This window comes from Octopus sinensis, linkage group LG1, assembly GCF_006345805.1.
Source record: "Octopus sinensis linkage group LG1, ASM634580v1, whole genome shotgun sequence".
Lineage (NCBI taxonomy): Eukaryota > Metazoa > Mollusca > Cephalopoda > Octopoda > Octopodidae > Octopus > Octopus sinensis.
Genome location: NC_042997.1, coordinates 163,952,965 through 163,974,607, shown reverse-complemented (window position 1 = coordinate 163,974,607; position 21,643 = coordinate 163,952,965). Strand labels below are relative to the sequence as shown.

Below are 21,643 nucleotides of genomic sequence, written 5' to 3'. Positions count from 1 at the left end.
CATAACCTCAATCTAATGTCTGTCTCATTATCATAAACATCTTTGACTTAATGAAACATTGTTATCAAAAGAGATGTAAATGTATGCTTTATTGTGCTCTGCCAATTAACATATTGTCTCTATAGTATAAAGTATTACTGATATGAGAGTGTGTGTGGATATATGAAGGAAAGCAGCACTGAATATATTTGGTTGGAGATACATTTATTTAATAACAGTTTGATTCCTTTAGGTGAAGGGACAGGAGACTTCAGAACCATTGAAATGATTTCCCCAATATCACAAGGAACATCCTTAACAAGGCTATTCATTACTCCTCTGTAGCTTGTAATTGCCAAAGTAAGAAACTGCATATATAGTATCCGTCAATAGGAACAACTAGCTATCTTATTGTTGTCACCAGGGGTATCAATGTGCTTATGAACTTCAAGTCTTTGACTGCTGATAACCCTAACATACCAAACTATGCCTAGTTGGCTAACAGAATGGCAGGATATATAATTCCTGCTATCTGTAAAGGTTGCAGCCAACTCATGTCGGTCATGTGAACTCATTTGTAATCTTACACTGTTCAACTGGTCAACAATTCACCCATATGATAACAATTGGTCAACAATCACCCATATGATAACTGTCATTACCAAAGCACTACACTCTACATAAGGATGATTAATAGGTTGATTGATGTCAATATCTTATCTACCCCACCATATGTGGTATCCAATATCAGGAACTGGTGTTGCTGAATGCTAACAAAGTGCACCAACATGCTGACTGCATGACATCAACATAAAAAGCTACATGAGCTGAACTGACCAATGAAGGCCTAAATGCCTAGAAACCATTTTAAATTCTCTGTTCTACCTCCAAAATCTGGTAAAATGGATATGTCCTACATCCATGAAATTTTAAATAATGTGAAGCTAAGTCAAATTGTAATTATATATATATATATAACATATATCCTGGACTGGGCAATGTGTTGTGTTCTTGAGCAAAACATTTCATTTCACTTTGCTCTAGTCCACCAAGCTGGCAAAAGTGAGTAATTCTGTTTCAGCCTGTCCATACATTTTTATTTATTATGTTAGGAAGGGCATCCAGCTGTAGAAACACTGCCAGATCAGACTGGGCCTGGCGTAGCCTTCTGGCTTCCCAGACCCCAGTTGAACCGTCCAACCCATGCTAGCATGGAAAACGGATATTAAACAATGATGATGATGTTGTATGTGTGTGTGTACATATATATCTTTATAAAAGCTGAAACTTCACATTTCTTGTTTCTGAATTTCAAGTTTTCCAATCTTCAAACAAGATTTAAGGAATGATACAGGAAACCATTAATAAAAATATTCACATAATGAAAGCAAAAAGGATTCATGTATAAAGATAAAATTTTTTAAAATAGAAAATATTTGATTTGATGCATATCCAATGATAAAAATCAACTAACTAAAATCAAATGACTAAAAATAAAATGCAGAAATAATAGTAAAATTCAATCATACAAATTGCAATTATTTTAGGGTAAATTCATTCACAAGATGTCATTCATTCTCAAATTCTATAATTATTTTATTTATTTGTTTTAAATTAATTTATTGTCTTTGCATACGTATCCAATCAAGTATTTTTTGTATTTATTTGATTTTATTTTTGCACTCACTTTCAGCCAAATATTTCCATTTTAGGAACAATGACTCTCGAAGCAGATAAAGCTATAAATAATAGCATGTAAACATTGGGTTAAGAAAATCCTTGAATAGAAAAAGTCAAAGGCTGGTGCTTCAAGATTCACTGTTCCAAAAAAAAAAAAAAAAATATTTCACATTTTCTCAAAAATTTCTAACTCCTTATTGACTTTGTTTTACTTGCCTATCTGAATTCAAGCATCCTCTGCATTAGGGAAACATTGCATCTCTGAGAATTTTGCCATAACATGGAATTCTGTCATTCAAACCTATTTTTATTGGTTCCCATGTTATATGAATGTTAATAGGAAATATGTTTTGTGTTAGGGAATTTCATGTTGTTGCAAGATTTCCAGGGACACAACATTCCAACAATGCAGAAGATATAATGTTATCCTTGTGACATCAGTTATTCTTATCAAAAGTTTTCAATTTCATTCCTCAAATTGATTTTTGAAGATCAGAGACATGAAACTCAGAGTAATGAAATTTGAAGTTACCTTTGTAATAAACATTTTGACCCTCTATTTTCATTAACGAGTCCCCTCTTTTTTACCGACTTGTTTGTACCAAAATCTTAGCAACCATGTGATTTTTATGTACGACTGCATGCATGTACACACACATAGATGTTTCATGAAATCACTATATACAGAGCAATTTCAGTAGCATTTTTGGTAAGCATATTCTACTATAGGCCTGGGCCTATATGAATGGTTAGCTTGTTGCGTATATGTATTTATATGTATATGTGTCTGTGTGTGTGTAAAGAGAAAAAGTGCATGGATAATGACAACCCATGGCTTCGCTTGAGTGAAGTGATGAATGATGTTTACATTATTGACAATATGATTGGTCATTTTGTGCTTTCAAAGACTTGTAGAATAAAAAAAAAACCTTTATTGGAAAACAGGTAAGAATTACCTGCAGAAAAAGCATTTGACAATAAAATTCTACCCCTGTCCAACCTTTGCTTTCATGGAAAAATGGGTATTAAATGAAAGCACATTCCCAGAGCACTATCTTTGATACTTTTATTATTCCACAGGCTTTCTGGCCTTGTGCCAAATTAGAAAATAATTATTTTACTTGTTTCAATCTTAAAGGGTTTAGTCAGTCACATGAATCCCAATACTTATTTCTGTCTCTGGCCATGTGTATATGCGTATAAGTCTGTGTGTGCATGTCTGCATGTAACTGTATACTCCAGTGTATTTGTGTAAATATTTGCATCATCATCATCATTGTTTTAACAGCCACTTTTTCATACTTGCATGGGTCAGATGGAATTTCTTGAGGCAGATTTTCTATAGCTGGATATCCTTCCTGTCACCAACCCATACCCGTTTCCAAGCAAGGTGATATTTCCCTACAGCCAGACAGGGTTATACAGAAATTTAGAAATGAATGGCATTCATTTGCAACAACCATGCAAAGTCGAGATAAGGAGACACAAACATACACGTATAGACACACATATACATACAATGTGTCTGTGTGTATAATGGACTTATTTTAGTTTCTATCTACCAGATATACTCATAAGGCTTTGGTCAGCTTGTATATAATCTATCTCTATATATTGATATCAGTGAGGGTGTGTGTGTGTGTCTGTGCACATGTCTGTAACTGTAGTTATATCGAAATGTCTGTGTGTTTTGATTCAGAAAAAGCAATTATTTTCTTTATCAAGAGTATAAGGTGGAGTGATTGACATAAAAGCAGGAAGTTGATACCAAGTTAACATTGTCATTTTCACTGGTTCACCATTTTCTGTAACACGGTTTTATGTTTCTATGTCTGTTACATATGTTTGTGTATGTGTGTAAGCAGCTAATCATGTGTGTGTACATATGTACGTATATGTGTGTGTTCACTTATACATACACACACATACACACACACACAAATATATATAGATAGATAGATATAGATACATCTTTTTTTTTTTATCTTTTACTTGTTTCAGTCATTGAACTGCAGCCATAACATCCTGGGGCACTGCCCAGAAGGATTTAATGAAAGAAATCAACCCCAATACTTTTTTTTTTTACTTTTTAAGCCTAGTACTTATTTTATTAATCTCTTTTTGCCGAAGCACTAACTTACAGTAACAACCTTTACATAGACCCATGACAAATTGATAGAATATTCACTTAACAATCTCTATGTTACAGGAATATAAACAAACCAACACTAGTTGTCATGTGGTGGTGGATGACAAAGCATAAGCACACACACACACACGTGCTCACACATGTGCACACACACACACACACACACACACACACACACACATGTGCACGCACACACACACACTTGTATATGATGAGCTTTTTTCTGTTTCTGACTACCAAATCATCTCACAAAGCTTTAGTTGACCTTCTACTTTTGGAAGACACTTGCCCGAGGTGCTGTGTAGTGGAACTGAACTCTAGACCACATGGTTGGGAAGCATGCTTCTCAACTATACGGCCACACCATAATATATTTATTTATTCATGAGTAATTTAGCAACATTTTTTCATTTATTCAAGCTAGAGAATTACATTTTTCATTTATTCATACTAGAATTACTTCTACAAAAAATGTATTTCATTAATATAGAGATTGTCATAGATCTATGTAAAGTTTGTTACTGTTCTTTAGTTTATGACTGCACTAACTGAGCTGGCTGACCTAGCATTCAACCATGATCATCTTATCTTACTTTTCAGACATGATATACCCAATGTATGCTTTCTGTTTAAATGGTAGGGTATGATTTGTTGGATATTTGGCTGCTATTTCTAGCAAGTTGAATGACCACTTAGAGACCTACCTCTTAGTCTAGAGATAGGTAAGTTTGTTTTTTTACATATGTTGTAATATGTGATTTTATGAAGAAGACATACATATATTAATTGAATAGGTAGCTGTGCATATATACCTTTGATACAAAGACGTTTTGCAAGATCAAGTGTTCATGTATGAGAGGCCTTTCATTATGAATGGAAATTACAGGTGTGAGTAACATGTGAAATGAATTAGTTCTTTTGGGTATCTAAAACTTTCCTCACTCAGAACTTAACATCTATCTACAGTACTTGCTTACATGTGCAAAATAATAATAATAATAATAATAATTATAATTATAATTATAATAACAACAACAACAATAAATCATAATAATAATCATCATCATCATCGTTTAACGTCCGTTTTCCATGCTAGCATGGGTTGGACGGTTCAACTGGGGTCTGGGAAGCCAGAAGGCTGTGCCAGGCCCAGTCTGATCTGGCAGTGTTTCTACAGCTGGATGCCTTTCCTAACGCCAGTAATAATAATAATAATAATAATAATAATAATAAAGATCATGGAGAACCACACTAACTCTGAACAGTGACAATGAATCCCTAAATGCTGGTGATGTAAAAATTTCATGTAGCATTTTCCAGGGTGACTCACTGTCACCACTCCTCTTTCGTTTAGCCTTAATACCTCTCTCAAAACTGCTCAATGATGCGCAGTACGGGTATAAAATGTTTGATAAAAATATAAATCATAAATCAAATATAAAAAATGACCAACAACTCAAGGGCTTACTAGCGATAGTCAAACGATTCAGTGACAACATCAGAATGCAATTTGGCCTCGATAAATGTGCAAAAGCTACCTTTATCAAAGGAAAAATGACTGAAACATCTAACATACGAAAACCTTGACCAGCAGAATGTCAAAAGAACTAGACCCAGCGGAGAGCTACAAGTACCTAGGGGTAATTGAAGGGGACGGAATAAGGCATTCAGAGATGAAGGAAAGGATCAGGAGAGAATGTTATCGAAGAGTGAGAGCAATACTCAAGACAGAGCTGAATGCAAGAAACAGGATCGAAGCGATCAATTGCATTAGCCATACCAGTCGTGACTTACAGTTTCAATATCGTTAACTGGTCGATTACTGAAATATGTCAGCTTGACAGAAAAATACGAAAACTGTTGACAATGCATAGAATGCACCATCCTAAGGCAGATACAGAACGACTTTATCTGCCAAGGAAAGAGGGAGGCCGTGGTCTTTCACAATAACAATGAAGATTGCTACAATTGGCCTAGACACCTACCTGAAAAAGTCTGAGGACTGGATGTTAAAACTTGTCTCAAAACATGTCAACAAGAAAGCATCATACTCAGTAACAAAACAGGCAAAGGAATATCTAAGTGAATTCCGAATACAACAAATTTCGGAATTAGAGATAGACATACAAGAAACAAGCACAGAAAAAGCTAAGGGCATGAAAACCCGTGCCAAAACTGCGGCCTTAGATATTCTGAATAATAAATGGCAAGAAAAACCTCTCTATGGCAAATACCCAAGGAGAGCGAATAATGCAGATATTGACAAAGCCCTGACCCATCAATGGCTAATGGCCTCTGGCTTAAAATCTGAAACAGAAGGGTTTATCATAGCAGCTCAAGATCAATGCCTACCAACATATTAAAGAACCAGGCCAACATATTAAAGAACGGCAGTAGCCCAACATGTCGTGTATGTCGACAACAAAATGAAACTATTGATCATGTTGTCTCCAAGTGCAGTCTTCTAGTGCCTACAGAGTACCTCAACAGGCATGATAGAGCTGCACAATATATTCACTGGGTAATTTGCAAAAATCTGGATTTGCCCCATGAAAAAAACTGGTGGGAACACAATCCACCTTCAGTGCTTGAAAATGACCACATCTCACTCCTCTGGAACTTCACCATTCAAACTGACAGAAAGATAGATGCAAATAGGCCAGACATCATATTGAAAGACTTCAGACAAAGAACATGCCTCCTCATTGATATGACTGTCCCAATCGATATAAACGTATCTGTCAAGACCTACCAAAAACTGAGCAAATATAAAGATCTTGAAATAGAAATCAGCAAAATGTGGAACCTGAAGACTAAAACAATACCTGTTGTCATAGGTGCCCTGTGAATGATAGCGAAAGGGGTTGATTGCTGCCTAACTCAGATATCAGGAAACCCCAAAATGGCAGAAATTCAATAGATAGTGCTCATGGGAACTGCTCATATCCTATGCAAAATACTCTCTATGTAATCCCAAGGTTTAAAACAAACTTTTTTTAAAAAAATTTATTTATTAGACATTCACTAGTACAACACCAAAAAAAACCCCCAAATATATGGCACACTAGGCATAACAACAACGTGAACTTCCAACCTGTTGTCTCTTGAGGTCTCTGGGTGAGACTTGGAGCCAACTTGTACAAACATAAAGCAAAAGTCAAACATAGAATAATAATAATAATAGCTGACAGTACATGGAGCCTTCCCTACTAAGAGTGACACTGATAGGCTGTACTTGACCAGAGATTTGATCATTTGCCAGAACTGTATCAAAGAAGAGGAAAACAGCTTATGGTGGTATATAAAAAATGCTGTAGAGCCACTGTTGAAACACATGAAGGAGGCCGGTGTCATCAAAACTTAAAATTGTGACACTAAAGAAAAATTTAAACAAGAAATGAACAAAAAAAAAGTATGGAAGGAAAAAAAGATGTATGGTCAGTTTGCAAGAAATGTGAACGCCAAAACAAATACAGAGGACTGGTGGCTATGGATGAAGAGGAGTGACCTGAAGACAGAGAGAGAAGCACGCATATATGCAGCTCAGATACAAGCGTTAAGGACCAATTATATGATATGCAGAATTGACAACACTACTGATAGTGACAAATGCAGAATGTGTGGTGAGAGGGGTGAAACAGTATGGCACATCATTAGCAAATTCCTGAAATTGGCATAACATGAATACAATTGATGCCATGACAATGTAGCAAGAATGATCCATTGGGAGCTCTGTGGAAATCACGGCCTACAAAGAGCAAAGATGTGGTATGAATAAACTCCAGAAGGAGTCACTGAAAATGAGAACTGCAAAATCCTGTGGGATGTAATGATCCAGTGAGATCACCTGAGTAGACATTGGAAACTGGACACTGTTGTGGTGAATAAAAAAGAAAGAACATGTGTAATTATCGACATAGCATGCTCCAGTAACAACAGGATCAATGTGAAAGAAGAAGAAAAAATAAACAACTATGACGATTTAAAGTGGGAAATATGAAGGTTGTGATTAATGAAGAGAGTAGATATGATACCAATAAAAATTGGTGCACTAGGAATTATCAGCTCAACTACCAACATGGCTGTAAAAAAAAGATTGATGCAAGTGTGAAGGTAGAACACCTGCAAAAATCAGCATTGCTTGGAACTGCAAGAATTCTTCACAAGGTTCTTGAAGGATGACCAGTAAACAAGTGTCACCTAAGTCTGCTGGTTGTGGACAGCTGACACTTACCATCATACCCAGCAAAATAAGCTGTGAGTCTTCATATAATAATAATGATAATAATAATAATTGAGGGTAGAACATGCTCAAAAACTGCTTTATTGAGGACAGCAAGGATTTTGAGATTTGTATTTGAGTGTTAAGTATCTTCCACGATACTGAACATTTCCAAGTTTTATAATTCATGGAAAAAGACCCTATGAGATCTTTGCTGTCTGCTTTCACAGAATTAACTGGAGCAAGATAGGCTGCTCTGAGTGGTCAAATTTAATAATAATAATAATAATTGTTTCTCATATAGGCACAAAGATAGAAATTTTAGGGAGGCAGGTTTATTAATACTATCAACTCCAGTACTTGACTGGTATTTTATTTTATTTTATCAACCCTGAAAGGATGAAAGGCAAAGTTGACCTCTGCAGAATTTGGACACAGAACATGAAGATGGATGAAATGCCACTAAGCATTTTGCCTGGCATGCTAATGATTCTGCCAGTTCACCACCTTACTACTTACATATATTCTCATCATCCCTGTTTCCATTCATAGGTGGATATAGACTGTTGTATTGTTAGTATCTTTGCAACCAGATCATCTAAGCTAATGCTGAAACCTCTACATCATTATTTGACCTGCTAAATGTAGCAACCATGTCTCTCAAATTAAATACTGTTGTCTTTAAAACGGTTAAAGTTATATTGGATAATGTTGTTTGAGATACACACTGTCTGAAAAGAAAGGATGGCTGTGGCTTGGATGCTTTTCATTGCAGATCAACTTGACCAGACTAGAGTTGCCCTGAAACTAAATGACAACTACATGATCTTCTTACCATAAACTACTTGACTTTTATTGCACCAATTCTCTATTAGGTTGTCTGCAACCAACAGAATAACTTCATGTCTAGTCACTAAACTTGCTGGAAATTACAGTTAAATCTCACAATTTACATTTGCCATCTTAAAGTAATGACACATCAGATAATGTTGTCCAGGATACATTATGCCCCTTCATCCAAAAATAAAAAAAATAGGAAAAAAAGAAAGAGGACAAATTAGTCATTGTTGGACCACTTTATTAGGGTTGAAATTGTTGGACCACTTTATTGGGGTTGAAATGAATCTGAACAAAAACATATCACTTATAGCAGTTTGAACTCCTGACCTTGTAATTAGTTGTCCATCAGTCTATCCTCACAACCAATGAGATGTAAATCACACACATACACACACCAAATATATATGAAACTATAACTCTTTGTATGAATAGTTATATTTCAACCCAACATACTGCACTATCACATTTCCTTGATCTGTCTCTTTCTATTCGACACTATTTTGTTTACCAATTACATTTTCAATCTAAACTATATCTCTATTCAATGATAACGGAAATGATTACTCATTCTTTATATTCATCCTTTATTGATTTGAAATGACAAGCACAACTCATTTCTTTAAAATTTAATTTAATATTTTTTTTCCTTTTTTTTTTGGTATTTTGGTATTTCTAAAATAAAAAAAAAAATTATTTCTTCCTAATTTTTATCATAAAATAAAGTCAATTTCTTTTCATGCAGATTATTGATTAAGACATGAATGACTGTTAGAATCTGAATGAGGGTGTTCCTCACCATCTGCCTGTCTGTGTTATCAATACTGTTTTTAAAATGTTGTATTTCAAAGGCATTTTTATTCAGTTATTTTTTCTTTCTTTTATGTTTTTAATATTCTGATTTTTCTTTTCCTGTCACAAATCATGTTCAGTTTCACAGATGTAATGGGTTTTGTATATTTTATGTATGTATGTGATAAAAGATATTCTTGCTAGACTCAAAAGAAAAGAGGTAGCCGAAATTATATAGAAAGCTAGCTGATATGTTTATCCAGCTAGAAGGGAAAGCAAAACCTGGAAGTAAGTTGTAACAGGCAGATGAAGCTTGAAACATTTTGAAGTGAGATATAGTATAGGAGGACCATATAGGATCATTGGGTAAGTGGGTATCTGAAGTGATATAAGTGAAAATGAAAGAAAATTATTAACGTGACAGGCTTTTGAACTAAGAATAAGATTGGCACAAGGGAAGACTACATGAAGAAGAGCCAAAATTTTATATGTGCTACAGTTTGAGTAAGAAGATAGAGGTCTTTGCTAACTGTATATGTGCCATCATTTTTAATGAGGCAGATTTAGACATGGATTGAAGTAGCAGTTAGCATCAAGGGATGAGAGCAAGCACTAAGTGACTAAGGAAAGATGAGACGACCAGAGCAGCTGACTGTTGAAAAGAGGAAGACAAGTAAAAACAAGAAGGAAAAAAAAAAGAGGTGATGCAGTATATGTTACTGAATTTTAAAACACACTGTCATTGTACTTTCTCTTCACATATCTTTTACACTAAAGAAATTATGGTAATTCTCCCTCTCTTGCACTCTCTCTCTCTTTTCTTTATTTACATTTATACATGCACATAAATACTTACACATATACACACACACACATGCACCATTACACACATACATGCACACAAATACACATCCAATTTGTGTAGATATATACACAGCTTACAAATGTCTTCACTGTTTGTAATATTTTTCTTTTTGTTTTCTTTCATTGTTCTTTTCTCTCCTCTTACTCTTTCTCCTGTCTATTGACCTAAAATATTGGTCTAGCAAAGTATCAAAAAGAACAAAAGAGAAACAAAAAGAGACATGATTTCTTCTGCAGTGCATGCCCTACTTTCAACTTATTAGTGGTTCCTTGTACTTTGTAGAGCAGTGCCAGCTGTTATGGTTAAAATATACACCTCCTATTCACAGCTTTAATTTAATACATTGTCCATAATGCTGAACCACTTCATTATATAAGCTTGTATCTTTTCAAGATATTTTTTAACAAAGGAGGAATGCATTTGATCTTTATGAGCTTTGTGTACTGCAAATGATATTATATTGTTTGAGCTGCAAACTATCTATTTTGTCTATACATAGCCATATGTCTCAGATTTGAATTTGTGGGAATGATGAGGACTCTGTGCAATTTTTTTTTACATTCTTATCAGTTCTACATATTTAAAATGGCTTGAATTTTAATGGAATTCACTTTCTCCTTGTGTAACCTGCATTAGACACTAACTTGTAATTGAGGAATAGCTGCAATATCATAAATGCTGTGAGTGTTAGACATGTCCCCAAAGTAAACCACCAGATATTTTTAAAAGGGAACTGTTTTTTTCTTGTATCCCCCGTCTTCGATGTCATGGTACCATAATGATATTATGATGGATGGTTTAGATACACTGTACCAGTGTTGTAACAGCAAACAAGATATCAGTGCAGCCATAATAACAATGTAATGATCCAACAATCTCTTCACGAACAAACAATCAATATTCCAAATGAACTAACCAACCAACACCTTCCAACTTCATTACAAACTCAACTCAAACTCACACACCAAACTTCACACTGACCGCTACTATTTATAATCGTTTGGTCCAATCTATTTCTCACAAGGAGGCATCGTGGCTCTCATCACAACACTTCTCTATCATATGATTTAGTCAGTTAGATAGATAAAGAGGTCAGTGTATCAGACAATATTTTTTAATTAGGCATAGGAGTGGCTGTGTGGTAAGTAGCTTGTTTACCAACCACATGGTTCTGGGTTCAGTCCCACTGCATGGCACCTTGGGCAAGTGTCTTCTACTATAGCCTCGGGTTGACCAAAGGCTTGTGAGTGGATTTGGTAGATGGAAACTGAAAAAAACCCATTGTATATATATATGTGTGTTTGTGTGTGTGTATTTGTGTGTCTGTGTTTTACCCCCCTACATTGCTTGACAACCGATGCTGGTGTGTTTACATCCCCGTAACTTAGCGGTTCGGCAAAAGAGACCAATAGAAAAATTACTGAAACAAGTAAAAGAGTAAAGAAAGTAAAGAGTAACTTATGCTAGCCAGAAATTATTTGTGACTTTTTTTGCTTTATCTAAATATATGTTTGTCAACTAATCAAGCAGGTTTCAATGGACTCTGCTATGCTATAATTGCCCCTTACCTGCAAACAAATATCAGATTTTCCTTCCTTTAAGAATACAAATGAACTTCAAAAGGTTAATAGTTTTCTCTCCTTTTTATTTTTAATTTCTTGAAATTACATAAGGCAGTGATCTCACAGAATCATTATGGTGCTGGGCAAAACGCTTAGTGGCATCTCATTTGACTTTACATTCTGAGTTCAAATTCCGCCACAGTTGACTTTGCCTTTTATCCTTTCACGGTCAATAAAATAAGTACCAGTTAAGCACTGGGGGTCGATGTAATCGACTTAACTCCTCCTCCTAAACTGCTACCAAAATTTGAAACCGATTTCTTGAAATTATCTCCTTTTTCTTTGAGAGTCACCAACAATTACTGCTAGGTTTTTTTTTTCTTTCTCCAACTAAAAGGTAAATTTTAATTAGTAATGAAGAATATTTTTGAATCTGTCATTTATTGCATAAATTTCTAACACATTATAACTTCATTATAAAGTAAAATATATATAAAAAAAAAAAGACAATTTTCTCTAGCATTAAGACCGATACGTTTTTGAGAATGAAATGACTGTCCTGCTACATGGTTGTTTGACTGACAAAAAATAGCACTAAGCCTCCTTTAAATCACATCTTGAAAATAGAGGAACATTGCACCTAATGTACTTCTAGATTTGCAACATCTCTAAACAACAGATGCAATGTCATGGTCAGAATATCTTGTGATCTAAGGTCTGACCAGAGAGTGGACAATAAGAACTGATATCCTTTAGTTTTCTTATTTTCTTGCCCAGTCATTTCTCTCATTTTGCACTTGTCTTGTCTCTAGTTGTCAATTTATGTATGACCCAAAGAAATTACATTTGACAATTCAAACCAAAAGGATGGGGACCTCTATGCAGCCACTCAATCTGCTAGAAATAGAAATTAAACCTCACTCAGATCATGCCCTACTTTCAAAGAAGAAAGGGAGCATATGATAGATAATGCAGCACTGGGTAAACTGTGTAGGAAAAAGATAGATTGGTCATGATTGGATTTCATTTGATCATTGGTTTGTTTGAGTTGAATAGACATAGGGAAAACAACTCCAGAAAATGAAGAATTTTGCCCCTTTTCTTTATCAGTTACTACAAAAAAGATTGGCTAGGCTTTAAAAGATTTGCTGTCTATCTTTTTGTTTGGAAACATTTTATTTTTAATTTATTCCTATTCTGAGAAAATTATATTTTATGTGCATGTGTTCTGAGAAAGGAAGAGGGAGTGTAAGCTCAACTCACTGCCAGTGTTCAATTCATTTCTCTTACAGGTGTCATGTAGACAATAAAAACAACTATTTCGATTATATCTTCTCCAAGAAACCCTGGAATTGGTTAGATGATCAAGAGTTCGACCTACCCACTGACATTCTAATAGCACGAGTCAATGTAGAAGCCTTTAGGCAGTCACTTGACCTACTAGAAATAGCAGCCAGATCTCTCAAATTACATTCTTTTCTTTTAAAATGGGAAGGACATATGAGCTACTGTTGATCAGGATAGTCTGGGCTATAATGACTTTTGATTATTAGGTCTGCTCAATCAGAACTCATTTGGGACTAAACAACAATAATAACTGCAGAGTAAATCTCTTTTTAAACATCATGGGTATTTAGATCTTGCAGTTCCAATTTGCTTATCCGTGGATGAGAGTGGGGCATCCTAAAGTTTGTTTTATATTAACCAATAGTTTTCTTTTTTTTTCTCTCTCTCTTAGCAGCTTCTCTAACCAAAGTAGTGTTACAGTTCTTTCAACTCACCTGATGCAATTTGCAATTAATTTGGTTTTTCATCTGCCCTGATACAGCAGAGAATATTTGTTATTAAATTATAAGCATCTTCCTGCTGCTTCTCAGACAATGTTGATGCATTAATAATAAACTAGCATCAATAATTACAAAATACAGCATACAGTTAAGTAATTAATCTAATTTCAATAGAGTTGAGATCATTTTCCAGATGGCATCTTTTAAAATTGGAATTTTTAACTGCATGATTACTTTAGAACAATTCAATAATTAAATTTTTTAAAAAATCTTGCTGTATGTGAACCTTACTTAGTAATCTTTTAAGCCAACTATTATATTTAAAACATCTCTTCCTGGATATAGTGATTATACTTACAATACTTGGCTGTGATTGGCCTACTTTAACTTTTTCATTACCATATCTCTGTTGAAATACATAGCCTTTATTTCAATTAATTTTGAAAATAACAACAAACTTTGTAAAATAAATTTGTCACTATTAAGCTAGTGTTTGGAACATAATTTAACACAAAATTTTAATGGTAAGTTTCAATTTAGATCACTTCAAAATGGCAAATTTGTATCAAAAGGTTTAACCCTTTCGTTACTGTATTTATTTTGAGATGTTCTGTGTTTCTTTCAATTACATTAAATATAACAAAGAATTTAGTAAAATAACTTAGTTATCATTCAGCTAGTGTTAGGAACATAAATTGTGACTTAGGTTTGGTGGAAGATTTGAATTCAAAACTTATGAAAACAAGACATTTATACTAAAGAGCCAGTCGGGTTGGTAACAAAAGGGTTAAGACATGTGTCTTCTCTGTGAAGTTAAAACTTCGACTATCAGGAAGGAGCTTTATGATTACCTTCATAGTACATACGCCAGGTTTCTCATAAGGTTTCAAAGTATACATGTCATGTCATGAACACAAGACCAAAGAGGAGACTTATGGACACATTCCACCCATCTCTACTGTTTTTGTTTAATGCAGGATAAGTTTTACTGGACAGTGCCCACATGATGAACAAGATCAGACGTTGTATTTGGGAGACTTTCAGACTCTAATAGAAGACAAACACCACTCAACTACATTGATGTTAACTAGCACTCCATTGATTACAACGATAAGAGTTCCAGTTGATCTGACCAATGGAACAGCCTGCTTGTAAAATTAACATGCAAGTAGCTGAGCATGCCACAGATACACCCACCCTTATCATAGTTCTCAAGGAAATACAGTATGACACAGAATGTAACAAGGCTGACCCTCTGAAATAGAGGTACTACTCATTTTCACCACCTGAGTGGACTGGAGCAACATGAAGTAAAATGTCTTGCTCAAGGACATAATGCACCACCAGGAATTGAACTTGTGACTTCATGATTGTGAGCTGAATATCCTAGCCACTAAGCCACTAACCCACTACATTTATGTTATTGGTAGAGACATGCAACATAAAACTGAGGATTAGCAAAGCTATTGAGGAACAGAGATTCCTGGTGCAGCATTGCAAAAAGTATCTCATTTGAGGCTGCTTGAAGAAGGAAGAGGAGACATTACAAAAATTGTAGTTGGGTATAAGATGACAATAATATTTTCAAATAATTGTATTATAACGAATGACCTTATGGTTATGATATGTTGATATTTATTGGATATTTATGAAACCTTTGATAATAAAGCTCAGGTGAAGATTCTATCCTAAATTCTCGTCCAGTCAATACTGAATTTGCTGAATAATTAATTTTCTTCATTCATCACTGTCATCTTCAGCAGTGTGTATTTATGTATAAGTGTGCATGCATACACACACATACACAAACACACATACCCCACACAAATACACACAGCAGTTTTGTAACAATTGGACTGAAAATTTCCCAATATTCTTATAATAACCAAGTGTTCTTGCATTAATAAAAGTGTTTTTCTGATTCAGTTTTCTAAGAAAATCACCTAATGATAAATCTGTTAACTTATTAATTTATTTCTAAGTATCTGCTTCTAAATTTATGACACTCATTATCACTTTTCTTTGACTTAAAAATCAATACAAAGCTCATTGTTTACCACATTTTTATTCTCTAACTTTTGTATATGCTGCTTCTGATAAATCCTAACAAAACTATATTTAATAATATCATATGCTTTGATGTACAGGGTCATTTTCAAAAAAACACTTCTTGTAATTAAGATTAATTTGATTTTAAGAAGGCAATGAAAAACCTATATGATAGCTGGCAAATTTGAAATGCTGATTATAAACAGCATTGAATTATTGTGAAATTTTATATATATATATATGTATATATATATAAAGGTGTATGCATAGCTATATTGTTATGAAGCTTGTTTTGTAACTAATTGGAATCAAGTTCAGTCCCATTGTGCAGTACCTTAGGCAAATGTCTTTTGCTATAACTCCAGGTTGACCAATGTCTGTCAAAGAATTTGGTAGTTGGTACTTGTGTGGAAACCCGTCATATATGTATATGCATCTTTGTTCTTGTGCCGCCCACCCACTTAGTAACCAGTGTTGGTTTGTTTATGTCCCTGTAATCTAGCAGTTTGGCCAAAAAAGCCCAGACTTAAAAGATAAGTACTGGGGGTGATTTGTTCAACTAAAACCCTTTAAGGCAGTGCCCCAGCTTGGCTGAATTCCAATGATTGAAACAAGTAAACGATAAAATATACAGAAGATAACAATGGGGAATATTCCGCTATAAATATCTTTAAAAAATTATAGTATACTGTGTATATATATATATTTTTAATTTTTTTTACGACCAGACCATCAGATGTTGTTACACATCGCTGGTCACAATGCGATCGCATTGTTTTAGCCTTCGAATGATGCCACCCCGCTGGCTAAGCGAGCAGGCCAATAGAAGAAAGAGTGGTGAAAGAGTACAGCAAGGATCACCACCCCCTGCCGGAGCCTCGTGGAGCTTTAAGGTGTTTTCGCTCAGTAAACACTCACAACGCCCGGCATGGGAATCGAAACTGCGATCCTATGATCGCGAGTCCGCTGCCCTAACCACTGGGCCATTGCGCCTCCACTTATACATATATATATATATATATATATCATCATCATCATCATCGTTTAACGTCCATTTTCCACGCTAGCACGGGTTGGACGGTTCGACCGGGGTCTGGGGAGCCAGGGGCTGCTCCAGGCTCCAGTCTGATCTGGCAGTGTTTCTACAGCTGGATGCCCTTCCTAATGCCAACCACTCCGCGAGTGTAGTGGGTGCTTTTTACGTGCCACCTGCACAGGTGCCAGAGGGGTCTGGCATCGGCCATGATCAGTTGGTGCTTTTTATGTGACACCGGCACAGAAGCCAGTTGAGGCGGTGCTGGCATTGGCCACGTTTGGATGGTGCTTTTTATGTGCCACTGGCACAGAAGCCAGTCGAGGCAGTGCTGGCATCAGCCACGTTCGGATGGTGCTTTTTATGTGCCACCGGCACAGAAGCCATTCGAGGCGGGGTTGGCATCGGTCACGTTCGGATGGTGCTTTTTATGTGCCACTGGCACAGAAGCCTGTCGAGGCGGTGCTGGCATCGGCCACATTCGGATGGTGCTTTTTATGTGCCACCGGCACAGAAGCCATTCGAGGTGGGGTTGGCATCGGTCACGTTCGGATGGTGCTTTTTATGTGCCACCGGCACAGAAGCCATTCGAGGCGGGGTTGGCAACGGCCACAGGTGCCAGAGGGGTCTGGCATTGGCCACGATCGGTTGGTGCTTTTTATGTGCCACCGGCACAGAAGCCAGTCGAGGCGGTGCTGGCATCGGCCACGTTCGGATGGTGCTTTTTATGTGCCACCGGCACAGAAGCCATTCGAGGCGGGGTTGGCATCGGTCACGTTCGGATGGTGCTTTTTATGTGCCACCGGCACAGAAGCCATTCGAGGTGGGGTTGGCATCGGTCACGTTCAGATGGTGCTTTTTATGTGCCACCGGCACAGAAACCAATCGAGGCTGCACTGGCAACGGCCACGTTCGGATGGTGCTTTTTATGTGTCACCGGCACAGGTATCACAACTACTGTTTCCATTGATATTTGGTTCTATGTTCATGTACATGCACTTGACTCAACAGGTCTCCTCAAGCACAGCGAGATGTTCCGGGATCCAAGGTACTTTGAATGGGCAGGGGGTATGCGGAACTGGTGCCGGAAGCATCCCGGGTCTTAGTAGTCACAGCACATCTCCAGAGATCTCAGTCCTTCGCCATTGCCTCAGTGAGGCCCAACGCTCTGAGGTCATGCTTGACTACCTCATCCCATGTCTTCCTGGGTCTACCTCTCCCCCCATTGTACATATATAATAGACATAGGTGTGGCCATGTGGTAAGAAACTTGCTTCTCAACCACATGGTTTTGGGTTCAGTCCCACTGCATAGCACCTTGGGCAAGTGTCTTTTACTATAGTCTTGGGTTGACCAAAGCCTTGTGAGTGGATTTGGCTGATAGAAACTGAAGGACGCTTATATATGTGTGTTTTTGTCTGTTTGTCCCTCCACCACCACCACTGCTTAACAACCAGTGTTGGTGTGTTCACATCCTTGCAATTTAGTGGTTCAACAAAAGAGATTGATAAAATAAGTACCAGACTTTAAAAAGTTAAACTCTGGGGTTGATTCATTTGACTAAAATTTCTTTAAGGCAGTGCTCCAGAATGGCCATAGTCTAATGACTGAAACAAGTAAAAGAATGTGTATATATTGTTTATATGACCAGATGGGATGGTTTTATATAATAATAATAAACAACCCAATGCAGCATCCTTAAAATGTTTTGTGTCTATGCTTCATTATCATCATCATCATCATAATTATTTTACATAATTTTCCATGCTCATACAGGGTGAGCTGGCCTACATAAAATCCTTTGCTATCTCATCAGCGAAGTTCAACATTATTTGATCTGATCTCCGTTTCTTCTTTTGTTCTCTCATTATATCGAAACTTTACCATCCAGCAGGAATCACCTGTTCATGTTGTATGTGTATATTTCTACAAGTAGTTCCTTAGATACTGCATTTTATACTTTTTATATATTTACTACCCAGCTGCTGTCTCAGTTCAAATGTGTTCTACTTTTCATGCCCATTAATGCTTTGTATCTATTGGATTATACTTAATTTCTTTCTTTCTGGTTTCCACAATTCTTTCATACTTAATGCCAATATTTTACAACCTTGCAGCATTTCAATTCTTACATATACTTCACACAGTCTTCATGGGGAAGGAAAGAAAACCCTTTGTTGTCAATGACTCTCTGAAATATTTTTCACTCATTTTTTTTTACTTTACTGTACCACCTCCAATTTTAGATATGTCACTTATCTTCATCTATCTGACAATATTACTGCTTTGCTACTCAAAGGCTGTGAGCTGACAGAATCATTAGCATGCTAGGTAAAATGCCTAGTGGCATTTCAAGTGAAATTACATTCTGAGTTCAAATTCTGCTGAGGTTGATTTGCCTTTCATCCTTTCAGGGTTGATAAAATGAAGTATTAGTCGAGCACTGGGGTCGATGTAATTGACTTATTCTTTCTCTGGAACTTGCTGATCGTGTGCCAAAATTGAAACTTATATTACTGCCTTGCTGTAAAAATTAAGAAATTTGGCAAAATCATCACGTTCAAAGCAGCAATAGACTAATATATCTCTCCTAAACTTTCCTAGTGAGATTTGTTTTTGATGTCATTAGTACACACATTCTTATTTCTAACTCACTGCATGCAATTTGACACCAATATCACGCATGATTACTTCACCCCCACCCACATCTCTTCAGCTCATATGCACCCTTATTAAGCTTTCATTTATATTGGCATCAACAAAATTTTTGATTTAGTCACGATAACCAACCAGCTAATAATGAGAGAACACAAAATACTTGCTAGCAAACTGTCTTTCAGGATGCCAATCCTATGTAATATACATAGACATGGTTGTGAGGTGAAGAACTAGATGGTTCCAGGTTTAATCCCACTGCTTAGCACCATATCCTTTAGTTGACTTATGTGTTGTAACTGGAATTTGATAGACAGAAAGCATGCAAAATCCTGTCATATGTATATATAAGTAAGTGTTTGTATTTATTTTTGTTTGACCCAACACCATCAGTCAAAGTACAGAGTTGTGCCAAAATAAAAAAGGACCTACCAACTTGATTAACAGAGATTAATGAATTAAAAGCAAGATTGAAATAAGTACTGCAGTGAATATGATCAGCATGGCTAAGATGGCAAGCTGGCTGAATCATCATCACTGCACCAGACAAAATGCTTAGCAGTATTTTGTCTCTCTTTGCATTCTGAGTTTAACTTCCACCAAGGTCGACTTTGCCTTTTTTTGGGGTCAGTAAAATAAGTTTCAGTTGAATATTGGGGTGAATGTAATTGACATAGCCCCACCCTAAATTGTTACCCTTGAGCCAAAATTTGAAACTAATGAGCATGGCTTCAGAACTTAAGCCATTAGTAAAATATAAGAATATTACAACACATGCAGAATTCACATTTTCTCAAATGGAATACCACAAGGACCTACCTCTCTTCAGCTTATAACAATATTTCCTTCCCACATTTCAAATCATACACATAACCTCATTATACAGATGATAATACAGTCATATTCTCACCAACCTGCAAAAACGTCTCCAACTATACATCAAAGCTTGGTTTCAGAACATTAGTTGAGAATATCAGCTGTACAATTAACTTAGCACACTCACAGATACTAGTTTTGGCCATCAGAAAGAAATAGTATTAGTTTACTAATACCAGATAAACCATGGATTATAGTAGTCCTGTTTGAATCCTAGTTTCTTCTCAGCAAATCACAAATGATACAAAACTGAATATTCACATCACAAGTGGCACAGAGGCCAAACCTACCAATGCAATGAAGCAAAAATACCAGAAATGAAATATCATATGGACATATAAGTAGCACAGTTTCTTATAACAGTTAGCTACAGTTTGCACAATCACTGCTACTACATTAAACTTCAAAAGAAAAAATGACATCTAGAAAACACCAATGTAATACCACTCTATTTTAAAACCAGTGTCCATTAAAAGAAAATACAAACACAAACATAGCAGTAACTTTAATAATCACCTTATTAGCATTAATGTGTATCCCTGCACATTACTGATTAGTGCCTGTTGACTTGCTAATACACCATTTCTGCCTCTACATTGAGCCAAGAGGTAGTTTCTTCATGGTTATTGAACCAGCCAGAACCACCAGTAAACTTTTCTTCAATCATCCTTAGAAGGTTTAAATATATATATATATATATATATATATATATATATTTAAAGTATGTATATATATATATATACACACACTCACTCACACACACACACACACACACACACACACACCACACACACACACACACACACACACACATATATATACACACATATACAAGTGCAGGCATGGCTGTGTGATAAGGAGCTTGCTTCCCAACCACATGCTTCCGGGTTCAGTCTCACTGCATGGCACCTTGGGCAAGTGTCCTCTAATATTTGGATTTGGTAGAGAGAAACTAAAAGCCTATGTGTGTGTGTGTGTTTACATCTGTATTTGTCTCCCGCCACCATGTAACAACTGGCATTGGTGTTTTTATGTCATTGTAACTTAGTAGTTCGGTGAAAGAGTCCAATAGAATAAGTACCAGGCTTTAAAAAAATAAGTACAAGGGTTGACTCATTTGACTAAACTTTCATGAAGGTGGTGCCCCAGCATGGCCA

General features: G+C 36.1%; 1 protein-coding gene across 4 annotated transcripts in view; it reads left to right on the top strand.

Annotated features, from left to right (window-relative positions):
• Positions 1–21,643, top strand: part of LOC115215581 (inversin) — a 408,281-nt gene that overhangs the window by 209,943 nt on the left and 176,695 nt on the right. The window lies entirely within an intron of this gene.